The 15,277-nt window shown below is 37.2% G+C and overlaps 1 long non-coding RNA gene across 2 annotated transcripts; it reads left to right on the top strand.

Moving 5' to 3' along the window:
- The first annotated feature begins 3,491 nt into the window (after positions 1 to 3,491).
- On the top strand, positions 3,492 to 11,810 carry LOC122140132. Of its 2 annotated transcripts, XR_006156838.1 has the most exons (5): positions 3,494 to 3,771; positions 4,187 to 4,237; positions 6,754 to 7,091; positions 7,300 to 7,581; positions 7,944 to 11,810. It is a non-coding gene; the product is annotated as an uncharacterized LOC122140132 (long non-coding RNA). The 2 variants fall into 2 exon arrangements; XR_006156839.1 differs by lacking the exon at positions 4,187 to 4,237 and having other exon boundaries at positions 3,492 to 3,582; positions 7,944 to 11,809.
- Positions 11,811 to 15,277: the final 3,467 nt, after the last annotated feature.

Consider the following 15,277-nt stretch of genomic DNA (forward strand, 5'->3'; position numbering starts at 1 on the left):
TGGTGACATGCCAATCAGGTAATTAACTCAAAACACCTGCAAAGGTTTCCTGAGCCTTCAAAATGGTCTCTCAGTTTGATTCACTAGGCTACACAATCATGGGGAAGACTGCTTATCTGACAGTTGTCCAGAAGAGAATCATTGACACAAGGAGGGTAAGCCACAAACATTCATTGCCAAAGAAGCTGGCTGTTCACAGAGTGCTGTATCCAAGCATGTTAACAGAAGGCTGAGTGGAAGGAAAAAGTGTGGAAGAAAAATATGCACATCCAACTGAGAGAACCGCAGCCTTATGAGGATTGTCAAGCAAAATCGATTCAAGAATTTGAGTGAACTTCACAAGGAATCGACTGAGGCTGGGATCAAGGCATCAAGAGCCACCATACACAGACGTGTCAAGGAATTGGCTACAGTTGTAGTATTCCTCTTGTTAAACTACTCCTGAACCACAGACAACGTCAGAGACGTCTTACCTGGGCTAAGGAGAAGAAGAACCGGACTGTTGCCCAGTGCTCCAAAGTCCTCTTTTCAGATGAAAGCAAGTTTTGTATTTCATTTGGAAACCAAGGTCCTAGAGTCTGGAGGAAGGGTTGAGAAGCTCATAGCCCATGTTGCTTGAAGTCCAGTGTTAAGTTTCCACAGTCTGTGATGATTTGGGGTGCAATGTCATCTGCTGGTGTTGGTCCATTGTGTTTTTTGAAAACCAAAGCACCCGTTTACCAAGAAATTTTGGAGCACTTCATGCTTCCTTCTGCTGACCAGCTTTTTGAAGATGCTGATTTCATTTTCTAGCAGGATTTGGCACCTGCCCACACTGCCAAAAGCACCAAAAGTTGGTTAAATGACCATGGTGTTGGTGTGCTTGACTGGCCAGCAAACTCACCAGACCTGAACCCCAGAGAGAATCTATGGGGTATTGTCAAGAGGAAAATTGAGGCAGTAATTAAAGCAAAAGGAGCCCCTACCACGTATTGAGTACATGTACAGTAACATATGAACATACTTTCCAGAAGGCCAACAATTCACTAAAACTTTTTTTTTTTTTATTGACCTTATATAGTATTCTAATTTGTTGAGATAGTGAATTGGTGGGTTTTTGTTAAATGTGAGCCAAAATCATCACAATTAAAAAAAAAAAAAAAACATAAATAAATAAAAAAAAAGAATTAAACTACTTCAGTCTGTGTGGATTGAATTTATTTAATACACGAGCTTCACAATTTGAGTTGAATTACTGAAATAAATTAACTTTTCCACGACATTCTAATTTATTGAGATGCATCTATACACATTATTTTAACCCATATCATAGAATGAAAAAAAAGTAACAAATAAAACCGTTGTAAAAATGTTTACAAGAAAATAAAACTCCAGTCTTTCTATTTATTTATTTATATATTAGTTTATTTAACAGGGACAATGCAGTATAACATTGCTACAATTTCAAGCAGCCGATGCTCCACATATAGGCTTCTAGCCAAAGGCTAATTTGCAGCCCCAGTCCCTGGTTAGGCTTTTTTAACAACAGTAAAACAATAATCACACAAAAAAAATGAAGCGAAAGTTAAATAAATAAATAAATAAAGCTGAGACTGTGACCATCAGTGTTCACAAACCTGCTTTAGTTTGAACCACTTTTTTTTTAATTTCTTCGAAAAATTTTCAACTCTGTTTGCATTTTCAGTTCAGTTGGCAGGCTGTTCCAAAGCAGTGTACCTTGAACTGAAAATGTGGATTGTGCAAATTTAGTTTTTCTCTTTGATACTGTGCAATTCTGATTAGTTGCACCTCTTGTAGTGATCCCCTTACTACTCTGTTTTGATATTAATTGGCATATAATGTCTGGAGCAAGATTATTTACACATTTAAAAACCAATTTAATAAAAGACAAATTAATAAAATTTTCATAACTAAGCAAAGTATGTTTTTGTATAATATTACAATGATTCTATTACCATCTATTTGGTTTCTTGTCCAAAATTTTTAGTGTTTGTTTATATAGAGATCTAACAGATTTGATATGCAGTTAAGAAACCTGACTCGAGACACACAATAAGATAAATGTGAAAAGACCATTGCATGCATGTATAACTTATCTGTTTTTAGAGATATATACGGTCTAATCATGTAAAAACAATTCAAGTTTGTTCTGATTGTTCTACACAGCCTCTTTACATGCACATCAAATTTCAAATGAGAATCTAAAATAACACCTAAATATTTAAAATTGTTAACTGTCTCTATTGCCTTTTGATTGATCTTAATTATAAAGCCACTCATTTCCTTCCTTCTTATTGAAAAACACATTGAGACAGTTTTTGAACAATTCAAGGTCAAACAGTTGTTTTGCAGCCACTGTAACACACCAGTCATTTTAACATTTCACATTAATTCAGTGTTACTTGCTTTGAATAACTGTGAAAATTACTAGCATTTCTGAGTGAAAATTGTTTCTAGACCACATTTTTTTTCAGTGTACTTTTTCATGCTTTTTTTTTTAATGAGCAAAGATAACAGATTGTATTATATGAACGATCAGCTACATTCAGGACAGATTTATATAAGCAGCTAGGCTAAATTATCACAATTAAGGTCATAATCATACTACTTGAGAGTGGTCAAGTGGAATAATGTCAAGACATTAGGTCCCACAGTTTCCAGCGTGGTCACACAACCGCTGAATGGAGCCATTAGCGTCCAGCGTGAGCACTCCAAAGCACTCGTGGCACTTATTAATCAGGACTGAGATTACATAGCTTAGCATATTTTGCATGTATCGCTAGCCAAGCTCGTGGGCGTCAGAACGACAAAAAAGTTTTGTCACAGGCATTAGCAAAGCACACAGCGATTGTCGGGCACAATTATTTCTATTTAGAGGATTCTGGAATCCAGGCCTGCCAAAGAGGCTTAGATAGCCCCTGGGGCCGGCCGTGGCTGTAGTGGACAGGACGGCATTATGGTCCAGCCACAGTGCATGGATGCTCAGCGGTCTGTGGGAGTTAAAAGACACATGGTCCATAAACTGAAGAGGCGATCGAAGTAACCAGAATGGACAGCGGCCTGATGCTACATGTATACACAGGAGACCATATAGCTGAGGACATATGCATTGCATTGATGAACATATTGTGCCATTAGACTTATTGCATTGTGGAAATTAGCTAAAAAAACTGCTGAAGATTGGCATGTTTTCGCTAACCCATCCTCCTGCAAAGTTAACAAGCTCAAGGTTTCATATTTCTAATCTTATCTGTTTTATCTCATCTTATTATTTTCATTCGTTGCACATGAAGTACTCTTGACCCAATTACTAGTTCTTTGGGCTGTGCACTTCTTTGTAATCCAAGTTATTATCTAGTCTGAAATTTTTGATTTTCTTTGTTTTGATACCTTTCCTCGGCTCCCACGAGATTGCGTTGAAGGAAGGGGAGGTTCTAACACCATATTTTTCTTTTGGATTCTCAGTAAATGCTTTTTCTCTAGAGGGAGAGAGAGAAACTGCTCAAAGTCTGGAAACGGCAGTGCCTTGATCAGATCAGCTGAGCTGAAAAGGATTCAACCGCAGAAATAACAAAGACGGAGGTGATTAGCAACACATTCTTACCAGCATGGTGCTCTTAGTTCACGGAACACAGCATTCTTTCAATCTTATATTGAATCTGGGGCAAAGAAATTGACTGCAGTGGGGGTCCAAAAGTCTGAGACCACGAGTGAAAATGACTTTTGTTTTTTAAATAAAAAAAAAAAAAAAACTTAATATTTAAATTAAAGGTAAGCCATTTTCATTTTTTCTAATTTTAATTTAGCTTAAAGGGATAGCTCACCCAAAAATGAAAATTCTGCCAAATTCTGTCACAAAAAGTATTCCCATCAGTGGCGTGCACAGGGAGGCCAGGGGGGCTCAAGACCTTACCCCTTTAATTGCAGATGCTAAAGTGTCCTTTTGGTCCGGTCTATGTGCCCCAGACAAAAATGCCATTAGGAGAGCTGAAAATTTATGGCTGTGAGTTTAGTTATCAAATGCGGCTATCTTGCAAATAAGCAAAGTAGTGTGTGTGTGTGTGTTAACGCATCCGTATAAACTTCTCAGATACAGAAATGACAACCTTTCTGCTGCTGTGTGAACGTTATGTTCCCTTTGCTTTAATAACAAACTTGTTTAAAATCTTACGATCGTGTTCTTCAGATGATCCAAAGAGCACCTTGAGCCTCACTGGAAGCAAGAACACCTGATTGTGTGAGTAACATGATGAATGTCACAAATGTTATTGGATGGTGACCAAGAAATTTATCTTAATGTATACCATAATATTTTGTTGCTTAAGGTTTTGAATTTGAAATCCCAGATTTTTTATGTGTTCTCAGACTTTTGGACCACACTTGTATTAAGAAATACAGTAGTTGAGACATTTGTATGTAACCTTAAAATCCAAAGCCATCATGATTGTTTCGGTGTCCTTGGTTGATGACACCAAACAACAGGACATATGTGTATGGATCCAGAGCCAGAATAACTAATATTTTCTCATCAAAGTGCAAAGCAATCGCTCTCCACAGCAGAGCCCAAGGCAGCCATGTCGAGGTCCTAATGAGATGTTTAGAGACACGGCTGGCTAATGGAACATTCTGGAGTTTGCCTCCTTAACGCCAGAGCCCTCTACCTGAGGAGACAAAGGACGTTCTTTCTACCAAGGGAAGAGCCGAATTTCAGATAATCTGTGTCATTCATATTAAGCTTCCAGACACAAATGATCAGATAATTCACATCTGAAGTGAATTAACATCTGTTGTTTGAATGGGGCTAATGTCTAGCAATTCATCAATTTCACAGGCTAATATTGCTGACCAGAGATTTACGTAACGTGCCCAGACTTAGGCACAGAGATGGCAGTGCTTGGCTCTTTGCAGTGTTCTTGAACTAACAGTGCTGTCAAAATTAGAGATGGAAATAAGTGTATATGGAGCATTAAACGCATAGTTCACACAAAACTGAACATTAAGTCATTTGTTCCAAACATGCATGATTTACTTTCTTCTGTGGAACACAAAAGAAGATATACTGAAAAATGTCTGTCTATACAATGAAAGTGACTGGAGTCCAATGTCATTTAGACTATTGACTTTCAAAATATTTTGTGTTCCACTAAAGAAAGAACGTCAGGTTGACTGGAGTCCAATGTCATTTAGACTATTGACTTTCAAAATATTTTGTGTTCCACTAAAGAAAGAACGTCAGGTTCAGAATAACACAAGCGTAAGTAAATTAATAATGGATGGACAAGCAAAGATGCTTCTTTGAAATTAAAGAAACTGTTTAGAAATGCTTTAAACACCGTCTAAACTAAAACATGTTCCAAAGAAGGGGGGGGGATCCTTCTATGTGTATATCGATTTGTGATTTCAACAGAATGTATTAACCAAAATTGCACAAAGAGAATAAAAAGAAATAAATAGCTGAATATCAAAACAGCAATGATCAAGACTGTAAATTATACTCCTTAACACAATAGTGCAACCATATCCAAACGCGCCAATTCTATGAATTTTTAATGGATGTCTAAACCTATACATCCTCTTCAGACTTGCATGAGTGACCCAGGGGGAGCCTGATCAACCGTTGCCTAGCCTATAAGTTAAAAAAAAAAATGTAATTGTATGTATTTAATGTACAGTGCACTTGCATAGTATTTGGACACTTTAGTCACACTGTATGAATGGCACAGCATTTGGTAAGACAATGTGGTATTTCTCAAAGCTATCTTTGCCTTTATTCACTTTTTAGGTCACAAAGTGACTTTATAGCAGATGTATGAAGTCAGTTCCCCTCATATTCACACAGGTGTCCTTGTGGAATAACCACAGGGGAAATTCATCATATGATCATGCTCAGCTATGGACATGTTCCTGTAAGTCTGACAACAGACCTTTTTTCCACATGCTTTTTTTGTGATGATACATTTCTACAGTTATTAACGTCATAAATCTTATATAAACTTTGCAAGATTCATGACATTAATAATTGTAGGTGTGTGTTTGTGTGTATATATTCATTTTTAAACAGTAAATGTACAGTTATGACACTGTACTTTCTGATATTACCTTGGCATTAAGACAGAAAACCATTTAACGCTGCTGCATGAGTGTTTCTAGTACAATGACTTACCAAATCACAACAAAAGATAAAACTTCAACCTCAACAACTAAAAAAAATATAAAAATATTTTTTTTTTTTTGTATTTCCCATTCACTATTATAGATGATATGGCAACTTCCACTTCTAAGAACCCTAGAAATATAAAAAGTGTAAATTTTGAGCAATATATCACCATTTGGTATAATCTATGCATTGAGATGTTTTTTAAAGGCATTGTGCATCCTAAAATGGAAATTCTGTCATTTTGTCATAATCTCCTCATTTATTTATTTTCATTTGTTTATTTATTTGAAGAATGATTTAACTGCTTTGTCCAGACAATGAAAGGCAATGGGGTCCAAAGCAACATTGGAACCGTTTGACCTTAAGTGTATAGAAAAAAAACACAGAGACATATTTGTGTTCCACAGAAGAGAGACAATGACAATTGTCATTTTTGTGTGAACTCTCCCTTCGTGTCTCCAAATACATCTTGGGGCCACAGTACGTGTACATAAACACAGAAGGTCAGAGGTAAAGGAGGTCTGAACTATCAGTTTGTGAACGTGATTTCCCTCAGTGCCACGTTTAATGCATATTAATCTGTTTTTCCATCCAAGAATCCATGACAATCTAAGCGATGAGCTCTGCACCTCTTCGTTCTCACTTCGCTGAAACGCTTCACCAAAAATCTCAGCGCCGCCGCTACGTCCTCCTACTCCAGAAGAGAGAAGTGAAAGATTACTACGTGGGGCTCATTAAGACTGTTTTATTTTGTCTGCAATTTTTTCCCCCCGTCTATTGTCTCTCCACCCTCTCAGCGAAAGTCTCGACGGAGTCACAGCCCTGGGTGCATCGCAGCGATGAGACAAATGCAGAAAATGAACTGGAAGAAAACAGGGAGGCGAGAAAAATGCGCGGCTGGCCGACGATGGCCGAAAACTCAAAGGAGAAATGGGTATGATTAAATCAAGCCTAATTCTATTTTGATAATTGTCTGCGTATGCGGCCGCGTTTCGCCGTGGGGATGTTGTGACTTGTGTATGAGACTGACAATGAAGTCGGCAACAACAGCTGCTCGGTGCCGGGTAGCTCGTGTACCTTGCCGCTCAAGTCTTGTCAGTCACATTTTCTCTAATTAACTAACATCTGCTTTCCATTTTCAGTTACACTGCATCGCCAGCTTGCCTCATCTGAATCCCTGACTCCTGACCTCCCCTGAGGAAGGTGCTCACTGTCAGAAGAACCCCCGGCATCCTACCGCCACAGAAAGGTGATTCCTTTAAAGCACCAGAAACGGATGAAGGAACGAGAGGGGGCTGCGCGAGGCAGGCAGACGGGGAGGGGAGCTGTCGCTTGTGTCAGGTTAACCTCAGAGACACATCCGGAGCTCAGCATCTGGGAGACGGAGGGGAGAGAGAGAGGCACCGCCGCTCCATTTGGCGCAAGTGAGTTTTGCATTAAGCATCCTGCAATGGCTTTCATCAGCTTCTTTCTTTCTCTCTCTTTCTTCCTTTCTCACCTCCACTCCCCCCCCGAAATAAAAAAGGCTAAAACGCCAAACTTTGTGCACTGTCAGTCCCACGGGCTGTGCTTATTCCCAGATTTATGCTAGTAGCATTGCAGCGTTAAGTGTTAAAGAGAGAGGAAGAGAGAGAGAGAGAGAGAGAGAGAGAGAGAGCTTTGCATGCAGAAAGGAAGGAGATGATACTGATGTTTGTGCAGCACATGTGTTAAGTCACTCACACGCCACAATAACACCTGAAATTGTGGCAGCTGGTGCTGTTAAACATGCATTCTCTTGTTCCAGTTTCACCACGGCAGCAACAGATAGCAACAAAAGTCCCGTTGAGGTCTTTAAGGTAACCCATTATGATGTTTTCAATTTTTTGATATTCTATTTTGTAGTAGATATTTTTAAATGTATTATATGCACAAGTTTATTTTTATTAAAAAGGTCCTGTAACATTTAAATAGCCTTCTGTGTAAGAGAAAAATAAAAGCCACTCTTTTGCATTACTTGTTGACTGTGTGGACATACGCATATCTCTTTCTCTTTTTTTAACAAGTCTTAAATTCATTAGATTTATTTTACAGTGTTTTTACACTTGATCACAAACCTCGTGATTTTTTTTAGAAATGCAACGAATCTCCCAGGTTTAGAAAACAGGGTAAATGATTACATAAAAAAAAGAGGAGAAAAAAAAATAACAGATGGGCCTGCCTAAAAAAATATGATTTTCTACAAATGACTGCATTCTCTCCCCTTTGGTGTGAAAAGTAGACTCAAGAACACTTTTAAATAATTTGTTCAATTTGTTCCACAGCCAAAGAAAAGCGGCTTGGTGGAAATTCAGATTCATTAAAACTTAATTAATATGCATCATTATGTAAATGAGGTTGCAGTTAATGAGTTCTTAAAAGAAGCCTTCCTTAATTAGTTCACTTTTTAATGGCATCATCATTTATCTTTTTTCTTTGAAGCAGAATGACGAGAGGACCTCGCCGTTCCCGAAAGTGCTAAAATTTTCCATTTTTTAATTATTCTTATTTTCTTAATTTTTATATGATTAAGAATGCATTTAGGGAAGTAAATAAATGAGAAAAACTTAGACCTTTTTTTCCAGACTCACTTATTTCCATTAAAACAGAGTCTCTGTAGATACCGGAGTGTTAAAAAGTTAAAGGGAAAGCATCTTCTTACAAAACAATCAAGGCTGTCTCACAATTACCTCCTTGGCTTCTGCGAGTAGCTTCATTTCTACTAAATCTGAGCAGCCTCTTAATTGCTCTCTCCAGTTGGGCTGCAGTATATATTACCACACTCCATTACTATTTATGGAGCCTGAGATTCATATTGCAAATATGAAGATGACTGTGGTCATTTCCTTCTGTATTCATTCTCTCATTTATTCATTTACATATTCAATCACTCGTTTTTTTTTTCCTTTAGTTAATTATTTTATTTACTTACTTGGTAAACAATTTACCTCAGATATAATGGATAAAAGTAATAAGCCATCTAATTTTTAGTTCACCACATCTGATGGGTTTAGGAAACTAAATGAGAATTTAGGAAATCATATTTATCTTGCACAAGCTCTATAAAAAGGTGTCTCTTTTCATTTTCATATGAAAAGCATGCAGTAACAACAGTGTTTAATTTCTCTTCCCTGCGACATTGTGACCCGGTTGAAGTGGAGATCAGTGTCACACACACACACACGCACACACACACACACACACACACACACACACACACACAAAAGTAGTATTAAAAAATCCTTGCAAATTGCAGGCGGGATAATTTTACGTTTACTCTCACATGCCAGATAGCATTCTAAACTATACGATTTGACGGCAGTGTTTGTGAACGTGTGTGTGTTTGTAAAGGTAGAGAGGGTGTGTGTGGAGGGGGAGACACAGTGTTTTATGTTCCCGTTCACTAACCATCACTCTGCTCCTAATTGATAACCACTGGCATTTGATCAGGCGGTCTTCAAATAAGGAATCTATCTTTGTATTTTGTATAAGAAGACCATCTGTTGTTGCAGAGCTCTACATTCATTAAATTTAATTTCTCAACCCAGGAATAAGATTTTAATTGTCCATTGTTACTAGAGGATTTTCCCCATCATCCCTCCATGCATGTTTTTTTTTTTTATTGGTGGGGTGTTGTTGCGGGACAGACTGGTGTTTGTTTGTTTTCTTGTCCTTGTTGATGTGACCTAGACATCTGCAAAAAGTAAAACTAACAAGTAAAATGTGATATATATATATATATAAATTATTTTATACAAGTGCATAACATTAAATGTAGAGTGTATTTTTGTAATGGTCTTGCAGAAAGTTAAGTGAAGCAAATAAAATGAGAACAAAATTAGTGTGTAATTAGGAAATAAAAAATGAGCGTATTTGGACACATTTCTTGCAGGTTGTTATTGGACATTTTGAGCAGTGAATCGTTTGGCATTTGGTGTTCTGTGAGGAGCGACGGTGGGCATGTGTTAACTACACACAGGACACTTGAGCGAAAACCAGACGCCCACCGAATCCTTCAATCTGTCATTTCCTCTCGCAGCTCCCGAGCAAGATAAAAATAAAGCGAGCACAAAACACTTCTCTCTTATTACTCTTTCAAAATAATGCTCTTCACACTTTAGTTCACTTCTCGGTAGCCTTTACTTGGAAACATGTTGCAGTGAACATATTGTTTAGAAAATAAGTAGGCCTAATTTATTTTTTATTCGCCATGGGTGTTCAACAAATGATCTATGATCAGTATCAAAATTCAAGAAACAGTTTTAATTTTTAAAGTTGTATTAGGAATCTAGTTTGCCTATAAATAATTTATATATTTTTTGATTTTTTTTTTAATTCTTTGTTTTATAATCAAACACTAACCAAAAAGTATATTAATTAAAATACAGTGATGAAACATTTTCCATAATGAAAACATTTCTTTCTTTCTTTCCCTTTGAGATGTTCATTAAAATTATGCTTGAATAAACCAAATCAATGTTTATGATGTATATTAATAATTTTTTTCACTATGGCAGGTGTAACAGCTGTTGGTCATTATATGAACCGAGGAGAGGGGAATAAGCATTCCTGGTGTTTTTTTTTTTTTCTATACAAGTGAGACTTCATTTTACCCCGTCAGACCTGTGAGCGAGAAGTAAACTGCTGGTTTATTTGGGTTCAGGTGCTAAAATAGAGTCTTTCTGACATGCAGTAGCCTGAGGTTTGATCGCATGATTCTTTGGGGTTTTCATGAGACAATGATCGGTGCTGCTTGATACAAGCATTTTGCATTAACAGTTAACTATGCATGAGTGTGAAACCCTTGTGATTTCTGAGACCACTATGAATAAAGGATACACGCCTTGCAAAATTCAGTCACCAAAATGAAGTGGAGAGTTTTTGTAGTGAACTATGACTCCAGAGACTGGAGGTGTACAACTTAAGACGAGTTTCGACATGATGTGTACAGTACGGAGAGACGGCGGATAGACATACGAACACAGTTCTCAGAATCAGACAGCACTTCCTCTTAAGTACTTTAGATAACAAGTTTTACTTAAACTGACCTGACCCGGCAAGATTTCAGCCAGTCACCAGATTTTCATAGCAATAGACCAGAAACAATAGTGAAAACCAATTCTTATGAAAAAATAGTTTTTATGAAAAAAAAATTCAAAACCAGTTTTTGATGTGAGCACAATCCATTAGTTTTCTTTTTAAACTCTTCCTTAAATGCTTTAGAAATTGGTTGCATAAGTGGAAAATACATAAGCTATAAATATACGCTGTAGATATTGCTACAGATTATGGCCGTCCAATCAGAGGTGTTTTAAGTGTGCTGTTTTTATAAACTGAAGAAATGTCTTTAACCCATACAGAAAGTGAGTGATTAAAATGCTAATTTTAAGTCAATAAAGCACTTTTTTATTTATTATGAAATTGCTAAAGCTATGTTTCTCATTCTTATAAAATGTGTGAAATAAACTGAGATCATTTTTAAATTGTGAATGTGTTATTTCTGTTCTTCCCTGTGTACATCAACAAAGTGATTATAATGTTTAAAAAATACAGTGGTGAATCACTACTGATATTCACTACATTCGAATGATTTTTTTTGCAAAAAAAGAAAACTTTCAAAGTCAAAATTATCATAGAGCTTTATTTAGATGAGAAGTATTTTAGAGTCAGTTCTCAAAGAAAACAATCTAATTTATTTTAAAGCAAATCCACACGTGATGAATTATTTAAAGCAACTGGGATTGCAATGCCATCAAATCGCAGAAAACAAAGCTTTACGCCATGCTCAAAGATTTCTGTTTGAGGAGCAGAGAGTGGAGAAAGAGATGTTTAATGCTAAACACAGAGGGAGTGAGGGAGGGAGAGAGATATCTCAAACTGCTTATGCAAAAATAATTGGTAACCTCCATGTACTGTTCTGCACTATTATTCAAATCTCGCCTTTGTTGGCCCTGTTTACAGGATGTTAACTGGTGCATTTTCACCCCCAGAGTGGACCCCTATTTTTCTCTCACACGCAGTCTATTCTCTCAGCTGTTTGATTTCCAACTGCCAAACGTGGTTTATTTTTGCCTTTGTTTTTGTTTCGTCTTTCCGATTTGCGCCTAGTTCTCAAAGTTATCTTCAAAACTAAACATGTTCTCTTACAACTAGGGCTGTCAGTCGATTAAAACTTTTAATGGAATTAATTACATGATATGACAATTAATTAATCTAATTAATCACCCCCCCCCCCAAAAAAAAAAATCTTTTAAGGATCAATTAATGTGGCAGACAAATAAATCACTGAGTACCCGTTAAAAAAGTGGCTTTAGAAGCTAATATGGTTTTTGTTTCCAGAGACTGACTGACTTCAGTATTCTTTTAGAACTTTTTTTTTTTTTAAGCGTTTATAGCTTGGTTGTTGTGTTGCTGTTTTGACTTGCCTATTTTTTTTTCAGCGTCTTACGCCATTAGCGCAATGTTTTTAAGACATCTTGGTTTTTCACTTAAAATTTTTCAAGACCTCTGCATTCTGTTCCATTCTGTTGAGTGCCATCTAGCTGTTACTGAATGGAAAAACACATCCTGTTTGAATGACTTTACTCATTCTGTGCCTGTTCTTGGTAAGTGTGGTTTGGTGAGATGTGTTGGCTGTAGTTGCCAGAACTTAAAAAAAAAAAAAAAAAAAAAAAAAAAAAAAAAAAAAATTTAAAGAAAAAGAAAACGAAAAAACATGAAGGTGGCACATTAACCTTGAATTGTTTCAACGCTAGAAAAATGAATTTAAATAAGGAATGTATGTACAGGGCAGGGGGCATGAATAAATGTGTTGGGGCTTTTATTACTTTTTTAAAATAATTAAATCACACTTATTTAAGTATTAAATACGCTTTTCTTTTTGTTTTCACCTTTGAGCTGCATTTTGTATATGAAAGCTGTTACAGAAATGTTTTGTTAAATTAACCCATTCAATTTACAGCCCCACTTCCAACTAAAAACAATATATATATATATATATATATATATATATATATATATATATATAAAAGCACATACTACTCACAGAAAATAAAAATACCTTTTGTATTGGAACTCTGAATAGGGTTTCAAATGACTATTGCAAAATAAATATTAACTATCCACTTTTAAAATTTAAGAAATTTAAAATATCCTACTTTACTCCAAACCTTATTAACACACACACAGACACACACGGATGACCTATTTATGAATGTTTATGTACTTTTGCCTCTGCATGTTGCCGGGATGTTGAGTGTACAGTATCTGTGTCACTTCCAGGCACGAGAACAAGATAAAAATCTGTCAGTCGGTAAGCAGGTAGTGCAAAAAAAAAAAAAAAAAAAAAAAAAAACTAAGAAAAAACATAAGAAACATATAAAAACAAAACTATAAATATGAATGTGGTGTAGCAGGTAAAGTTTGGTGGCGTTCTCACCCACTCTTCCTCAGCTGGAAGCAGCAGAGTGAGAAGAGGGGGGTGGCAGCGGGAAGTTCCTGCCATCCAGCACTCCGAACCTGCGGGTTTGTGCCGGGCTGAGCACAGGTGGGCGCACCTCCACGTTCGTGCGGTGTCGGAGATGCGTTCATGGGGGAGGAGGAGGGCCAGGCAGTCTGGGCCGCTCAGGCAGGAAACAGCAGAGGAAGCCACAGGGCAGGCAGCAGAGTTTGAACACCATGTGTGCACATAAGCAAACACACAAACACACACTTCTCAGGGAAACAGAGCCTTAGAAGTCACATCAGACTGTCTGACAACAGTGTCCCAATTAGGATGCCCCATAAACAAGGGGAAGTGGTGCCTCTCTTGGGACCAGCCTCACCCCCACTTCCATCCCTTTTCCCATCTCCACTAAAACACGCCATAGACTGCAGATTGCCACTGTATATCAAGCGCTCTAAAGTACCAAAGCCATTTATGATAGTGCAAGGTGTCGCTTAGGAAAGTGCACTTCCCCCAAGAATACGTGCTGCTTGGAGTAGAGTGGAAAACTTTGCTTTGTGCATATGAGAGTTTACTGCTCCAGCTATAACCCCGCCAATTATCACTGGCGTCTGTGTGAAAATTAAAGCCTGGAGAAAAGGTAAAAGTTATCGCTGAAACTTTGATTATGGAAGAAGTGCAGATCTGAATGGCGACTCAGAGATACTACTTGTACATTAGTTCTTAGCTTAACCCTATAAAGCCTAACATTTGAGGTAATAGTCAGAACAATCTATAACTAACAATACATCCTTTTATTATTATTATTTCAGCTTTCCCACTCTGCTCAGGCCCTCCCTGTCTCCTTTGGCAAAAGGCTACATCTGTGTGCTTAACGCATTTCTAACGAGCTGCCGTTGTTTTTCTGGAATGCACTGGAGATCAGTCATCGTGCCACTGCGAGTAAGATCACATTTACATGAGTAAACCATGCATCACTCTGACACGCCAGACACCTTCTTTTGCAGAATGAAGAAACGACATGTTATAATTCACAAAGAAAGATTAACATACTTCTGCTGATGTCATAAAAGTGTGCCATGTTTGGTTGCTTCTGTGAAGGAGCAATACAAAGATCAAATTTACCAACAGCATCAATGCAGCCCCATTCAGAAATGTGTAGCAAAGTAAGACTGATTGCACTGTCTCTGAAATATTTTTGTGTAAGCAAAAGAGCAGCGATCATGTATGAACAAGGAAAAAACGAGGGGGAGAAAAAAAGATAGGAGATACAAAATGTCCATACCAACTAATAATACGAAATACTAAAACTCATATGGCCGCAGAAAAATCGAGTCTATCAAATGCATCACCCTAGCGTGAACTGTAAACTTTTGTGCAGTCTGAAATGATGATATGATGGAGGTCTGTGCCGACTGAACAGATTTTTTCTTCTGTTTTCAGGGCTTGGAAATGCTGTTCAGTCAGTCGGCATGAGTCTATTTAGAATGCTGAAAAATATGAGCTCCTCTGTTAAGTCTCCAGTGAAGTAACCAAGAGTTGGAAAATTAAAACAAGACTCTGATCTGTGATCACACTGTAAGTGTGAATTTTAAATTAATCTCAATTTAACAAGCCTCAGCGCAATCGTATGCGAGAATATATAATACAGAGGGGCT

This window comes from Cyprinus carpio, chromosome B17 (genome assembly GCF_018340385.1).
Source record: "Cyprinus carpio isolate SPL01 chromosome B17, ASM1834038v1, whole genome shotgun sequence".
Lineage (NCBI taxonomy): Eukaryota > Metazoa > Chordata > Actinopteri > Cypriniformes > Cyprinidae > Cyprinus > Cyprinus carpio.